Genomic DNA, 17,056 nt, shown 5'->3' on the forward strand with positions numbered 1-17,056 from the left:
AGACAAATACTGAGGTTCATCACCATGTCTACCCTGGCAACAGAACCTACAGTCTTCTTGCTTTCCCACAGAAAAAAGCTTGTGACTCCCAGTTCCCTCTGAAGAATGAGCAGTGTCTGTGCTGGGTCACTAACAGTACCTGCAACTCTAGTTGCTACTGTTTTGCAATTGTAACTGAAAAGGTAATGAAATTGCAAAGGTGGTTTTTTTTGTTTTTGTTTTTTTTAAAGCACCTTTAAATTGTTTACTGAAACGGTATAGAAATGCACCAACATGATGTCTGTTTGGGGTCTGTGTGTTCTTGCTTGTCATTTGAAATAATTGTAATGAAAAATATATTTTTAGATGTACCCAGTAGGTGATAAGCAACAAAGAGTCCTGTGGCACCTTAAAGACTAACAGATGTATTGGAGCATGAGCTTTCGTGGGTGAATACCCACTTCGCCAGACGCATGTAGGTGATAGTCAGTCTACTGAACGAGAGCTACACTGTTACTGCTTCCTTCCCCTCTCCTGTCTTTGTCCCTTCTTTGGTCTGTGGTTCCATCTCAAGCATTAACAAAGTGCCGTCTTGATACTATTAACACTCCATTGCATATTTCAATCTACAGTGTCCTTCAGCCTCAGACTTTCTAAGAGTTGGTTTCTCATTATCAAAGTTTTGAAGAGAGACATTATTTTGTAACTTTAAAATTGCCAACAAATGATAGAACATGTGCAGGATCTTTAACCTGAAGAAAGAGTAATTATGTTTGGTAGTGTTTTCATGTTTTATTGTTTCTTCTAAATTTCTTCTAAATTCCAATAACATTAAATATATACATTAACAGACCGTTAGACTTCTCTGTTTAGTCCTAACTGATTTTTTTGGTTGGTTTTCTTAATTCTGCAGAAAAGTTAAATGTCTTCACAAGATAAGGAAGCTCAGGAGGATGAGCTGCTGGCTCTAGCTAGTATTTATGATGAAGATGAATTTAAGAGGGCAGACTCTGCCCAAGGAGGAGAAACAAGAATTTGTCTGGAGTTGCCCCAAAACTTCAAAATATTTGTGAGAGGTGAGTCCAGATGTTTTGCATTATGTTGAAATTAGGTTTTATTAGAATAGTCTATTTTCATACACATGTTCCAAAGGTGGTTACCCAAACAGTCTTCATTTTCTCTTCTTAGAACTTTGAGGTCATGAACAGTTTATCACAAATTACAGCTGGGATGGGTATCAAACATACCTACCTATAACTTCACAATGTTATTCTTGCTTTAAGATCAAAACTAAAGAGGGTGGACTTTTAAATTTCAAATATAGTAGCTTCCTAGAATGGAATTTTTAATGGTTTGTTCAAATTACTTGCTAAGGAGAATTCATCTGTTGTTTCAAAATACTTTTTTCCCCCTAAAATATTTTAAATTAAAGTTGGAATATTTTTGTGTGAATTGAGCATGCATTAGACCATGGGGGACCCTTGGAGCAAACTAGTCTAGGTCTTTAGGTGTTGTTTTCATGTCCATCTGGTGTGCTTTTGCATTGTATTGCATTTCTGTAGTGCCTTTCATCTGAGACTGTGTTTTGAACAGGGCTATTTTTTTTTTCTTTTACACGTGTGCACTTTGCAATTTTTTTTGTTTTGTTTTAGACTCTTTAAATTAAAAAAAAAACAAAAACAGAATTAGTAGTTAGTGAAATAAAACAATTTCCTACCAGTGTACTCATTTACTCACTGGGCTGACCATGGAGCGAGCTGGGCTGTGTCTGCCTGGGCAGAGCTAGGACTGCCCCTGCGCCAGAGGCCTTGGCATAGGCAGGACATCAGCGCCAACCCCAGGGCTCATGTGGCCTGTGCGGGTTGGACCAAGTCACACTGCTGGCGGGCTACCACACTGCTTGGCTGTTGCTGCCAAGTAGCTAGAGGGGCCTGGAGCTGCGTGGGAGACACCGAACAGCTCCGCCTCCTGTCTCTCCTTCCCCGCGAGCACGCCCAGGGGCTTGGTGCTGCCCTCCAGAGCTGGGCGTCGCACCCCATGCCGGCAGGAGCAAGCAGCGGGCGTTGGGTTGGGGGGGTGAGAGAGGGGGCTGCTCGGTCTCTCAAGCCAGGGCACAATCACCTCCGCTCCCCCGGCGCCAGTCCCAGTCTGAAATGGCTGTAGCAGCCCTGCCCACCGTCCCACGTCTTGCTATGCAGCGCGGGAAGGGGAGGAGGGTCTGAGAGCAGGGCTGCAGCCCGGCTCCCACACTGGCTTAGGGCCCCCGTGGCTGGAGGGTCAGCGGACCCCGGGGAGCCTGGCTTGGGGCAGCCTCAGCAACACCCCAAAGTCCTGGGCGGTCACCCGGCGGTGTGGCCGGGGACAGAGCCAGCTGTAGCTCTCACATGGAGCGAGCTGGGGCAGCTGCGGGGTTCGGCTGCTGGGGCCTGAGGCAGAGCAGCCGGCCGCTGATGATTACAGGACAGTGTCCCCAGGCCTCCCACTCCCCGGGACACCTGCGAGCCAGCCACAGGCTCGGCCTGCACAGTGGCACGAGTTCGGCTCAGCCCGGGCTGCTGCTCCCCTCCCCGGGCAGGAGGCGGCGTAGGGAGGTGGAGGTGGGGACAAGCCGAGGAGAAGCCTGAAGGCGGCGCTGGAGGAGCGGCCCGCCCTGCCGCTACGTTCCGCTGCCACTCCCTACGCTCCGCGACCGGGGCAGGGCTGCGCTACTGCCTCCTGCCTGAGGGGGGGCTGGCCGCTGCCCATGGGAGAGCAGCAGGGACATGCTCCCCACTGAGCCGGGTCCTCCTGCCCCGCCGCACAGCTGCGACGGCACCCGGTCAGAGAACAACAGAGCGGTTGGGATCCAGCCCAGGACACTGCCTCAGGTCGGATCTGGGGCCCCAGCATTATGCCGCCCCTGATAATTTTGCCACCCCAAGCACCTGCTTGTTTTTCTGGTGCCTAGAGCCGCCCCTGGTTTTGAAATATTAGTTAAAGAACACTGTCAATTGAAATATGATACTTCTCTTTGGGAAAAAAATTGCCTACTGTTGCAGGTAACACCGAGCATTACTATAACTGTCAGTTTCAAGAAAATATTATTTTGTATTTGTTCAGGTGATTTAATTTGTTTATTTGACACCATTGTGCATGTGTAGCTGGCTTCCTTGGTTCCCATATGCAATCATTCAGTTTCCCTTGTTTGTATGGGTCAAACTCAGCAACACAAATAACAGATAACAAACCCGCACTTTTAAACATTTGGCAGAGGGACTTGAAATTACTTCTAATTCTGTTTTTAATTTGACTATTTTTCAAGTTAATTGTGTCCTTTTAAGCTTCCCAATCTGTGAAGTGGTTATTAACTCCATCAGAGGTTTCTCTGCTTCAGTTTACCTATTAACAAGGTCGTACAGTGAAACAGTGACAGATCCTCAATGCTGTGCTCCTCAATGCTGTGCTAGACACTCCCTTCTCTGGAAAGAGCTCTGAAATAGGAATTTGCTTTTTCTCTAAGGAAAACTGTCTATGATAAATGATCAAAATTAGAGAGGCTTGTTCCTTTTCTTGTTCTTAGAACAACAAAGTATATTTACCCTTATTCTTGAGGATTTGCCTATCCAGACTAACTGGTTTGTGATTTGTCTGACAGATCATAGTACTAGCAAAGTCAATATTCACTGATTCAGCCTCCAGCACACAACTGTTTATGAAATGTTATAGCACTAAAAAGGCACATTGTTTACTTAAGTCTGAGTAAAGCAGTTAAACTAGTATCAGAGGGGTAGCCGTGTTAGTCTGGATCTGTAAAAGCAACAAAGAATCCTGTGGCACCTTATAGACTAACAGACGTTTTGCAGCATGAGCTTTCGTGGGTGAATACCCACTTCTTCAGATGCAAGTCATCTGAAGAAGTGGGTATTCACCCACGAAAGCTCATGCTGCAAAACGTCTGTTAGTCTATAAGGTGCCACAGGATTCGCAGTTAAACTAAAAATTTATCAAATGAAAAGAAGTTTCTTGGGAACTTTATCTTACTGTTAAACTGCATTAGGCTGCAACACCTATAATCATAGTTCTGTTGATCTCTCTCTCTTTCTCTCTCTCTCCTTGTGTCAATCAATTGTCTTTGGTTCAGGAAGTCCCACAGAGTGTCTCCAGAACAGTGGATATGAATACACAATTTGCTTTCTGCCTCCACTTGTACTGAATTTTGAACTCCCACCAGATTACCCATCAGTCTCTCCGCCTGTGTTCACACTCAGCAGCAAGTGGCTCTCCCCGACCCAGGTTTGCTTTAAAATCTTTTTGGCACTTCTTGTACCTTTCAGGAACATAAAAAAAATTTCTTGTAAATGCAGCGGGTGAAGGAATAGTTGGATAGAACTTTGCTTTCAACATCCAGGTTCAGTTGGAGGAAACAATTAGCATCATGAAATATAATACATACTTCTAATGAATTGTGTAAGAAGTAGTTTTTATTGGCGCCCTTTGCCAACAGTCTCTTTCTCTACATGCTGCAAGATTCTTAAAGATAAAGGATGGGATTTTCAAAAGAATCTTAATTACTTAGATGCACAAGTCTCATAGAAAATCAATAGAATTTAGGCTGCTAAATCATTTAGAGTAAAATTTTTAAAAGCATTTAAGTGACTAAGTCCCACTGACTGTCAATGAAACGTAGACTTTCAAGTGCTGAGATCATTTTTGAAAATATGACTGTTCCTAAGTCACTTATGGCCAGAATTTTAAAGGTACTAAAGATGCAGAGAGATGCATAGTGGCATTTTTAGACGTCCCTAGGTGATTAACACCCATTGATTTCAATGGGTATTGGGCACCTAACGTGCTTTAGGTGCTTTGTAAACCTTACTGGGTGCTTATCTGCATCTATCGGCACCTATTTGGAAATCTGGCCTTTAGGCACTTTTGAAAATCCCAGTCGTAGGGATTTGATGTCCTGTTTCATCTCTGCTTATATCCTGTGCATTATAGAGTAGGTATATGTGAAAATAAATACACTGTGCTGTGCAAATACAGCCTATATCTGAAAATCTTTTGTATTGTGTCTCATGAGACTCAGGTGCCTTCCACCATTTAAGAAGGGCAGGTATTAATGTATAAATATTCTTCTTGAAATCCTTTCTTTTTTTTTTTTTTTTTACTATTTAAGAGTAAGATACTGTAAAATATTTTCTTGAAGAACAAAATTTTTTAGTGAAAGAACACAAGTGTGTGTATTTTTAAAATCTCTGGAGAGAGGAATAGCTCTGTCAACAGCAGCTAAAGATCTTGAGATGCTGTTAGGACTGTTAGCCCCAGAATTTAACCTGCCTTTTCTGATGTTAGTAAACATGTGATGCTATTAACCCAGCATTTGAGAGCAATCCAAAAATAACAATCCAGGATGCACGTGTGGATAGAGAGCCGTCTTCACTGGGGACACTTCTATTTCAAACTTGCAAGAAAGAGAGCAAGTGGATTATAAAAATAATGTAACTTTAAAGCATTTTGAATGTGCTTATTCAAAAACACATTATCAGAACTAACTGTGTACGAGATGTATACATTTTTAAAAAATTACACAAACCAAAAACCTGCATTAGGTAGTGAGATTATACAGGACAACAACCCATATCTTTTCATAGGTGGAAGAATGCATCCATATGTTTGGGTACAGTGGGTAACACATCTGGATACTTCCAATTGAATTCTTTATTATTGCATTATCTTTTTCTAATGTTACTGGATATTTGCAAAATAGCTGGTATCCCTTGAATAAAAATTGTCTAACATGGAGCTATATCTGTTGAATTCTTTGCTGTGCAGCAGTGAGTTTATATAAAACAAGCATGTCATCTAGATTTTTTCCCATAAATGAACTAAAATTTCAGTTGCATAGGCCTTTATTTCTTGTATGCTGTTATTGTATTACAGTAGCATCTACGGGCCAGCTCCATTGTGGTAGTCAGTGTACAAATAATTCCACTGAATATTGTGATCAAAACATTGTGCCTGATCATACAACTAGACTGTGCACCTAGAGTTCATTGTTGAGCAGTGGAGAATTTAGTAAGAGCAGCACAAACTTGGTATGTGGAGGGATGTCCCTTGTTTGTAAATTATACGTTGGAGTTATTAAAGTTAACATTTATTTTCCTTCTATAGCCTGCTGTATAAGATATCAGGGAGGAAGATAGAGATTCAGTTTCTTTCCGTAGATTAGGCTTTTTCAGAGTAAACATCATCCAATTAACATGTCCAGTTTTTAGTCTTTGGGAAATGTGCACTCAGGTGAGGTGATCACATTTGAGTTAACTTGACTTTTACTGGAACAGCAATAATCGTTGTCTGAATTAACATGCAGTAATTGTAGCATGAGCTGTTTCAATGCATGAGCAGTGATTGGTTAGTATAATTTGGAAGAGAGGAACTAAAGGTTATGAATGGAAACTTGCTAATCGGCCAAGAATTCAGACTGTCTTCAAAGTGCACTGCTGCTAGTGAACTAACACTCACAACAAATAAAGTTAGTTGCAAGATAAGCAGAATACTCATATCCTAACTATGCTTAAATTACTAAGGAAACTGGAATACTAAAATTTCACTGCAAGTCAGGGAGAAGTAGAAGAGGAGGAAGTCTCTGGTACAAAGCAGATGTCTATTCCAGTACACAACATTAGAATGTGTTCATTGTTTGAAAGTCCAAAAGGCAAATGCCTGCACTAATTCATACAGCATGTAATATCTATTGTATATACAGATTTTAATGTTTTAAATAACACCATTAAAGTACATCAGATGATAAAACACTTAAAGCATTATTCTTAAAACCATACGTGAGTAGTTGGCTGAATCTTGAATTGGCTTCCAAATGTGCTACATTTAGTCTAGTCAGGATAATGAGGCTGACTTCTTTCATTAAACTCAGAACTTCAAAGTTGAGATTGTAAATATGCATCGTAGTTACTTTGTTTTGGTTGTTCACTAAAAATAACTTCCTCCTGTAACCCAAAATATCTGTATATAGGTCTGGCAGTAATTAGAGTGTTCTTACCTATTCACTTCAAAGGAAATGAGTTCTGATTATGATACAGGTGGCTTTTAATTTATAAATTTAAATATGACTGCAAAGGTGGTGGGAAATTAGGTGTCAATTTTTTCTGCCTTATGATTTATGAAGAAGGCAAGATGATATTCAAAATTAGTTTTTCCTGTATGTTTTTTACTTTTGAAATTGAGGCCTTGTCCTACCCCATCTTTCCTGGAAGATTCTGTGGACCAATTTGGATATCAGATTATCAAACAAGTGAAAACTGATTTGAGAAGGGGAGTGATTTTAACCGACTGTTTAAAACTTCTGTTCTGTGTACCTATTTAATTCAGACATGGAGGGAACAATTGGAAGGAAATGTATGTTTAAGATTGAGCACCCTGACAACTAAGGACTCAAAAACCGAACAAAAATCCCACCCAGCGTATAGCTGAGTCCTCAATTAAAAATAGGGAAGACAAGACCTGACATTTTGATATTTCTGAGGGAAGATCCAACAGGAGAGAGACTTGAAAACAAACTCTTCAAGCTTTCTTTAAAGATAAAAAGGCCGGGCACCAGACATATTTTAAAAATATTTTCGCTAGGTCACCTCGAGGCAATTGTTATTTAATCCATACAGTAAAGCATATAGAACTGTTATCTATGTTACTTATCACATCATATAATTTTTATTTCTAAATCTACATTTCTTTACAATTACTTGCAATACTTTCTAATATTTTGTAATGCAGTAAACTTTTTCTGTATAGCATAAGATGTAGATTGAGGATTTATGCTTTGGAGGTTAGCAAGTGATCAAGTGAGGGTGTAAAGTGATGCTCTCTTACAGTTTCCCAATGAGTACAAACAACAAAGACCTTGTTAAACTAAATTAGTTCATGGCCTAAACTTGAAATCTGAAGCTGCCTTAAAAGGTACCATATGAGAGGGAAATTGTTCTAAGATAAGTCAGGAGTTGTTGGAAGATGGAGCTGTTCTTTTTGGGTTCTAAGCTCAAACTTTTCTTTTCTAGCTTACTGCACTTTGCAAGCACTTAGACAACTTGTGGGAAGAGAACCGAGGCTGTGTGGTCTTGTTCGCCTGGATGCAGTTTCTTAAGGAAGAAACACTAGCTTACCTGAACATCACCTCCCCATATGAACTAAAACTGTGCCATCGAGAAAATGGGCAGAGCAGGACATCTGTGTTTCCTCTGAATGCTGAGCTGGATGGTTGTGGTGCAGCAGGTGCTGCAACAGGACAAGAAGAAATCCTTGATGAAAGAGCTGTACAGGATGTGGAGTCTCTCTCAAGTCTGATAGGGGAAATCTTGGACTTTGATCAGGCTCAGCAGAAAAAATGCTTTAACAGTAAAATGTTCTTGTGCAGCATCTGTTTTTCTGAGAAGCTGGGTAGTGAATGTATGTACTTCATGAAGTGCAGGCATATATACTGCAAATCCTGTTTAAAGGACTACTTTGAAATTCAGATCAGGGATGGTCAGGTCCACTGCCTCAGCTGTCCAGAACCAAAGTGTTCTTCTGTTGCTACTCCTGGCCAGGTAATAGCAGAAGTATATAATCAATGCATGCACACCTCTAGCTTACTACAAAGCTGAATTGTATATAATTGATTTTTGCTCAAACCATAGTAATTAAAGTACAGAGTCTTTTCATGCTACCCAGAGGCCACTTACACACTCCTGAGTGAAAATTAGATCACCTGGCACCAGTTTTGCCCACTGTTAGTTTCAGATGTCTTTTGGACACCAATTTGAATTAATATGATCCCACTGACTGTGCTAATTGTTTTCACTGTGGGACTGTCAGTGCCCAGTATTTGAATTGCTAGTGAATCTCTTCTTCAGAATACTTAATACAGAAGCTGCAGATGTAATTAGAGTATCATCAATAACTTGCATACTTTAGAGTCATGAGAGTCATGTTTTAAAATGTGCTAAAGCAAATTCAAACTAGTTGTTGGTACCCATGTCCTAAAAAAGTTTTTTCTACCAGAGCTAATAGATTGAACATCTGAATCCAGCAAATATAATGTTCTATCTTTTTGTTTAGGTTAAGGAACTGGTTGGAGAGGAGTTGTTTGCACGTTATGATCGCCTACTTCTGCAGTCCAGCTTGGACTTGATGGCAGACGTGGTATATTGTCCTCGTCCATGCTGTCAGACTCCAGTGATGCAAGAGCCAGGTTGCACCATGGGCATATGTTCCAGTTGCAACTATGCCTTCTGTACCCTCTGTAAAATGTCTTATCATGGAGTCTCTCCATGTAAAGTCACTGCAGGTGAGTTGCACTGTTTTGGAAATGGAACTCACAGAGAATTGCAGCTTTCACTTTAGAATACAGTGACTTTAAGTAGATACTCAGAAACATTTCTAGGCGTAAGTGAGTTGACACCTTTGTCTGTCTGTGTGGTGGTACTCTCTGTCTAATGAGGATGAGAGGTTAAATGTAGTTGAAGAGCTGGCCTCTGCCCTGAAGAGTTTACAGTTGAATGTCTAGACATGCTGCAACAAGTTAGATGAACAAATGACACAGTTCAGAAGGACAGTGGTTATGGCATTGTAGTTGCTCACTATACCCATTTGTATATCTTGAGGTTTCTAAAAGCAAAATTATGATCGATAACTTAGAAGGAAATATGATACACAGAGTACCTTCCGGTTTCCCACAGTGGCTGGTAGCAAACGCTTGAGGGTAGGTACAAGAAACCCTAAAGTGGACATTTATGGAATAACATGTCCACAGGAAGTTTCTTCCAGCCTTTGAGGAGTTTACCCATATGCCATGAAGCATGAGGGTTTATATTCCACACATTTTAAAATCCATACTAATGTAACTCAAAATATTATCTATATAAATGTCCATTTCTTTTTTTGAATCTTGTTGAGCATTTGGCCTTGATGTCTTGTGATAGAGTTCCACTAAATGTATGGTGTTAGCAAAAAATATTTCCTTTCATCAATTTTTAATACGCTACCTATTTCAATTTTATTGACAGTCCTTATTACAAGAGAGGGTAAATAGAAGTGTCTAATCTACTGTATACCTTTATCGTGTACACTCTTATTTGTCTCCCCTCTGAACTAAACAATCCTAATCTTTTCAGTCGCATGTCATATGAATTTTATTTCCATGCCTGTAATTGTTTTGGTCACAAACCTTTTATTTCCTCTTTAAGGTTATTCAAGTAGGGTGACTGGAACACAGCATTCCCGGCAAAGGCGATTCATATAATGGAATTGCAATATTTTCAATATAAACTTTCATTCTGTACCTCGTGCATCCTACCATTTTGTTTGCTTTTTTAACTGCAGCTGCACATTGAGCAGATATTTATGAAATAGTAGAAGGAACATCTTGTTGAGAATCTCAAACATAACGTGTTTAAAAGAGAGATATAAAGTACTTGTCCCTGGTGTGTTCTGTTTTGTTGGTCCTGGAGTTTCCACAGCTGAGAGGTGGTAGATTATACTAGTATATAGTATATACTGGGTAGAACTTCTGGGTGGCTGTTGCTGCCTCATTCTCTTATCACGATTATTGGGATCCTCTTGACCCTTGCAATCTTTGGAATCTCCTGGATTATGTTTACAATGAGTTTGGCTCATCGTCTTAGCTAAGAGTGTGACTTCCATATGCAGTGCGGTATGTAAGGCTAATGTGTTGTTCTGTGTCTATAGTTCACTCCTTAGAAAAGCGAATCGATTTGCGTAATGAGTACCAAGAAGCAGATGAGGCCACTAAAATATTTCTGGAGCAGCGCTATGGCAAAGGAGGGATTCGGAAAGCCCTTGAGGAGCTGGAAAGTAAAGAATGGCTAGAAAAGAACTCAAGGGCCTGCCCTCATTGTGGCATTCGTGTACAGGTGAGTTTATTGGGCCAAACTTGGAGAATGACATTTGTTCTTAATTGTTACTGTCGTATGTTGCTAATGCAATTCACTATGGGGACCAGTGCCAGGGAATTAGGACTTTCATTCGTAGGTTCCATATGATTCCATTTGTGCCTCATCCCTGCTGCTGGCTACTCTAGTCTTACTTTTGAGTGTTACATTTAATAAAAAGTAGGTATTTTCAGTTTTTAAAGGTATTCATCAGTAGTTCCCCAGGTGCTGGTAATTGCCAACAAACAGTTCAGGAAAAAGTGAGGATTCCAGTTTGTTTAGTAATGCAGCCAAATAAAGCTGCTGTGACACAGGCTACTGGTTCACAAACAGGGAAGGACATTCACCAATACTGTAGACTTACACTTGTAATAGAGCTTGTCCTCACTTCTGCAGCCAGCAGAAGCAGTTGGCATTACAGTAAGAGGAAACTCCTCCTGTGGGTACACATCTCCTGAAACCAGACTGAAGTGGGGACATGCAACAGACCTCACAAGGATACTAGATTTTTATGGTCCATTTTGTGATTTGGTTGAATCAGGCTGCCTGTACCACAAAGGCAGGCAGTGTTCCGCAGACACCAGGGAGATTCTTTTGCCACCAAATATTCTGTAAACTAGGGAAAAGTGTACTGAGCTGGGAGCCAAAAGACCATAATTTCAAACCTGACTTCTGCTGATTGCTGTTAGTATTTCCATCCATTTCAGACTTTAATATTGACCATGGCCTTGTATCCCAATCCCAGAAGGCAGTCAAGTATTCGTCTCCCATTGTGCAGATAAATTAACAGATTATCCCAAGTCACTTCAAGGGGAATTGGGAAGAAGACAGGTCTGTAATATAGCAGAATCAAGTTTTAGCCACTTTTCAACACTGCCTTTCAGGCTGAATATGCCAAAACAATGTATTTTGATTATCCTCTCTATGTGCCAGTCCCTTTCCAGAGCCAGAGATAGAACCCAGGAATCCTGATGTAGTATTATACTGCTATCTAACAAATAGCTGTGTAACTGTCTGGCATAATTGTCTTAGGTAACTTAGGTCCCCCCTTTAGTGGCTAGTCCGCATGGAGGATAATTACTCCTATAGTTCAAGTAGGCAGGGATCTGTGCTGGGGATCTGAAGATCCAGAGCTCAGACCCAGCTGGTGACCTTATTGTTGAATGAAATAACTGGTGATGAAAAGTTATTTATTTTGAATAAAATTGTTCGTTCAGTCATACAGTGGGTAAACAGTCTATAAAAAAAAGTTTATAGTTAAATGTTTTTGTAGTCTGTCAAATATGGTATGCCTTTGAGGGATGTAGTAAAATGCTGTACAGATGTTCCATTTCTGAAAATACACGTTTCTGTCGTTTGTCGCATACTGATTGCTGGTGTTGCACAAAGGCAGGTTTGAAGGCTTAGAAGTGACATGAGATGGGATAGCTCTGTGGTTTGTGAGTTCAAATCCTTGAGGGGGCCATTTAGGTATCTGGGGTGAGAATCAGTACTTGGTCCTGCTAGTGAAGGCAGGGGGCTGGACTCGATGACCTTTCAAGGTCCCTTCCGGTTCTATGAGATAGGTATATCTCCATATATATAATATGGTTGATTATTACTGCTATTCCCTGTTTGTTTCCCCCATCAGAAACGAGATGGTTGTAACCAGATGATATGTACTGGCTGCAGGGAGTACTTCTGCTGGCTTTGTATGGGTTGTCTGTCTAGGGCATCCCCATATACGCACTTCAGAGATAAATCCTCCCCATGCTTTAAGCGGTACGTATTCACAAAATATGCCCTCAAACACAGTACAAGCTCCATATGTATAGCATTTTTCTTGCAAGCCCCCCTTCCTCCCCAAATAAGTTTTTCACTTAATTACAAAGCTAGTTACAAAGTTTAAATACAAATGAGAGAAATTTTGAGATGTAGGCAAAAGAATAAAATCTTTTCAGATATGATTTGAAATATGGTATGCCTTTGAGGGATTTTTTTTCACTGTTGTTGGAATGGTTCATTTTCATGTATAGGTTGCTCAGATATCACAATGGTGAATCTGGTATAAATATGTAGGAAGGCAGCGCTAAAGGAACTGCAGAACTGGAGGCAAACGCCATCAGCATTGGAATTGTGTGGAAAAATAGAGGAGATCATTGCTACTTGGGTAGATGGTAGGGGAAGTGGATGAGAGGTGTATTAGCATGAAAGCTTGGTTCACTGACTTGCATTCTGTATCTTGGAATGTTTTGCTAATCAAGCAGGATCAAAGAATTCTTTAAAATTATATTCCATTCCCAAATCTTTCTGGGCATGTATAATATACCCCTCACTCTGGTATGTAAGTGTCATAACAAATTAATACTAAGACCACATTTTTCATCCCTCCATTGCTTATTCTGCTTTCTTAAGTGGATGTCTTCAGTAATATTTATCTCCGGAGGAAATGTTGCTGGTCACTGTACAGCCATTTTTGAAGTAAATGCTGTGCAAAGAGGAGTGTCATGCATTATGCTGTAAAGGCAACAAGATGTGGACTCTTCCTAACCTCTAGTGGTAGGAACTTCCCAGCAACAGGGCATTGGCTGTAGAAGGCACGATGACCATTGGCTCCTGAAAATTTTGCTCTGGGCTTCATCAGCCTTAACAAAACCTTTGATCATAGAAATTTTTAGCAAAGGAAACCAGTGTCTTGTCTTATAGCCAGGCTTCCAACCATTGAGGGCTTTAAAGATTAGCACTAGGATGTTGAGTCTCTTACATTAGACATTGTAGTGATGTTCCATGGGAGGGAATGGGAGTCAGGACTTCCGAGTTCTATTCCTTGTCCTCGAATAAATGAAAGTCAGTAGCAAAAGTCATCCACTTTCTGTGCCTCAGTTTGCCTGCTTGTAAAATGGGGAAAGGATCTATGTTCAGAGAATTGTTCATGACTGGACTTTCTGGCCTATGCTGATTGGCTGTTTGCTCCAACCCTCCCTCTTCCTCCCCCACCGTCTCTTCTCCTCTCCTCAGTTTCACTCCACAATTCCCCTTCCCTGCCCCACCCCTCTTACCCACCATCCCTTCAGTGTTCCGTCTCCCTTCTCCTTTCTTTCCATTTAGCTTATTCCCTCCTAATTTAAACCCACACCCCAAAAAATAGCTTAATCATTGAACTAATTTGATGTGTTTGCTGCATCACATTTTTCACTCTTCTTGTGTTACACCCCATTCTTCTACCCTTGTCTACTTAGATTGTAAACTCTTCAAGACAATGTACTCTCAACTACTGTGTTTGAACAGTGCCTAGCACGATGGGTCTCTCTTCCAGTTTGGTCTTAGGCAGTACCATAATAAAAATGATTAATAATAATACTCTCTGGGGTCTTTAGAGGCTTAATTATCATTTATTTTTATTACCATAGTGCCTAGGAGCCCTAGTCATGGACCAGGACACCATTGTACTAGGCACTGTTGTTCGTATAAAAATGCAAAATATTTTATTTGACTCAACTTTGGCTGTTGCAATACATGCATTTGAGTGAAATGACAAAAATAAAGAAGCTGCAAAGTTCAAATCATAGTTTCAAATTCAAGTTGCTGTTCAGTGATTCCTAATACAGATTCTTGCCTGTCTCACAGGTTGTATTAAGCTATGAATGTTGATGCTGAAGATGAAGACTAATTATGTTCTGTATCACCTAACGCTGAAGAAACCAGAAATGAATCTCTTCTGCTTACGTCAAGTTTGTTTGCCGTCATATGATGAGTGGTAACACTTCACACTGCAGGCTGCTTACACAACCATTTGGATGCTGTTGCCACAAACAGAAGAGACCAATTCCCTTCTCTTCTAGTGGTTTAGGTCTGTTTAGTGCTAAACAGAGTGAACAAACTGTCATCCGAAGGCTTAACAAATGGTTGAGAAACTCTAAATACCATAATGTGCCCCTTTTTCTGAAACACATCCTAGAAATTTCTGTTTGGGAATTTCTCCAGGAAGTTTGGCCTTGCAAGGATCTCTGGATTCCATCCTACATACTTTGCAGTAATCTTTCCTATCACTGAGGTGGGCTACACGTGCTCCCCTTGGAGCCCTTTGATGAAGCTGCTTGTGTCCATTGCAGGAAGACTATTAAACATAGCATAAGAATTTCTCCCTTCTCTCTGAGACTGAGCCAGTTGCTTTCATAGCATTTCCTGACCTGGATCCAAACTGATTTTTCTGTGGTGGCTCACTGCTCTAACACTGACGCACTTCACTGGGGTGGTAGAGGTTTATAAATTGCAGAATTTTTGCCCCCCATTCCTTCTCCTTCTCCCATCCTCCCACCACCACAGAGTGGATCTAATGCCTGGGTCCGGTGTAGAAAGTTACTGACAAACGTTTCCTGTTTTCATAACTCTCACTCTTCTTGATTCAGTTTCAGTAATTCATTTCCATATTGCTATCATATCTTAACAGGGAAGGAATTTATAGGGTCTGGTGATTATTTTAATAATGATGGATATTAAAACAGTCTGTGTGCCCAATCTGTGAAATTCTGTGCAGTCTTTCTTGACTCAAATATTAATGAGGTGCTTAAATAAAAGAAAAGCAACCTCAGACACTGAATTGAACTTTTACAGGTACACAATCGTGACTTGAATCCCCTAACTGCATGTTTTTCCTTCTCAATTTCTAGTTAAATTTTTTTGCGAAATTATGTCCTTTGGCCAAAGACCTCTAAATAAATGTCCGGGAGTAATGGGCAGCCTTCCATCTGAACTAGCTCACTCATTCACACTCTCATACTTCAAAATAAGAAGTTATTGGAAAACCAGATCTCCCAACCCTGTAGTTTTACAAGCAGTCTTAAATGTGAGAACAGTGCTTGGATTACATTTTTAGAAATACTTTTTCATCTGTAAGATAGGCTAGAAAACAGCTGCTTTGACTTTTTAATGAGACATGTACCTTGTTCAAAATAAGACAGCAGGGCCTGAATGGCTCAGGAGCTAGGTAATGATACAGCGAGTCAAGGTCAACTCTTCATATGCAGTTTTTACTCAGATGTCTGTTTAGCTGAATTGAGTAAATGGACTAAAACTATTTCTGGAAGGGACATAGATTCCTGTTACACAATTCACTATCATGCTTGGTATCTTGAGAGAGTGTCTGCCTCCTAATTTCTCTCAATCTACCTGTTAGTTTTCAAAGCATTATTTGCAGAAATAGCCATGAGATATTATGCAGTAAAGAGATTGATAAGTTTTTATCCTTTAAAATCATGTTTTAAGGTTTCAAAAGAGCCTTGTTCCTCAGCTTTGTAAAAAGGATGTAAATCTATATTAACATTTATACATCTCCCTCTTAATTCATCATGGTATTTAAAAATTTAGATTTGTTTTTAACTGTAGAACATGCATCTAGGCTCAGTGCTTTTGCTGCTGATTTCACATCCTAGACATTAACTTGCCATTTCCTTCTGTGGACAATTTGTGATGCTCAATGCTGTAGTATATGTTACGGTCTTTGGCAATCAGACTGCTAAGAGCCAAGTTCTGGCCTTACGTATGTCTGTAAAGATTGACAAGTTATGGAAGCTGGAATAGTTCTAGCTACTTAACAGTATCTTACCCCTAGCTGTTAGAGGGCCCAAGTTATGGTTCAAGCAAAATACTTAATTTTTCTGCAGCAGCTCTGTAAACTTTTCTAGCAGGAGCATCTCTCTTTACTGTGTAGGACCTGCTTTAAAAATGGGCATCCAGTTTTTCTGATGCAATTTCACACAAATTTAGGATGAAGGCAAAATTCTTTCAACAGTGGAAGCTAGCTTGAAGGAGGTGGCTCTGGAATTGAGTAAACATGCTTTCTTGCCTATTTTTACAAGTTGCTTTTTAAATCCAGAGGTGGTAATAGACAAAATGATGTATAGAAAGCCAAGACTTGCATCACTTCTTAGGTTCCACCATATAGCGAGCAATGTGTTGTGATTGTTTTGTCTCAGTTAACTTTTAAATGAAGTGTTTAGAGTAAAATTTTCAAGAGCACCAAAGTCCTATGCACATCCAGGGAGTCCTAAGTAACTTAACTACTCTTGAATTTACCTCCAGTTCTACTTCCATCTCTTTCTCTTTCCACAGAAGCCCTTTTCAGTGGGCGGTGACAATCCTTACCATCAAGCTTTGCCTGCTAATCATCTCTCTGA

The 17,056-nt window shown here is 40.3% G+C and overlaps 1 pseudogene; it reads left to right on the plus strand.

Moving 5' to 3' along the window:
• Positions 1-9: 9 nt before the first annotated feature.
• On the plus strand, positions 10-15,398 carry LOC123376615 (annotated as a pseudogene).
• The last annotated feature ends 1,658 nt before the right edge of the window (positions 15,399-17,056 follow it).

This window comes from Mauremys mutica, chromosome 8 (assembly GCF_020497125.1).
Source record: "Mauremys mutica isolate MM-2020 ecotype Southern chromosome 8, ASM2049712v1, whole genome shotgun sequence".
Lineage (NCBI taxonomy): Eukaryota > Metazoa > Chordata > Testudines > Geoemydidae > Mauremys > Mauremys mutica.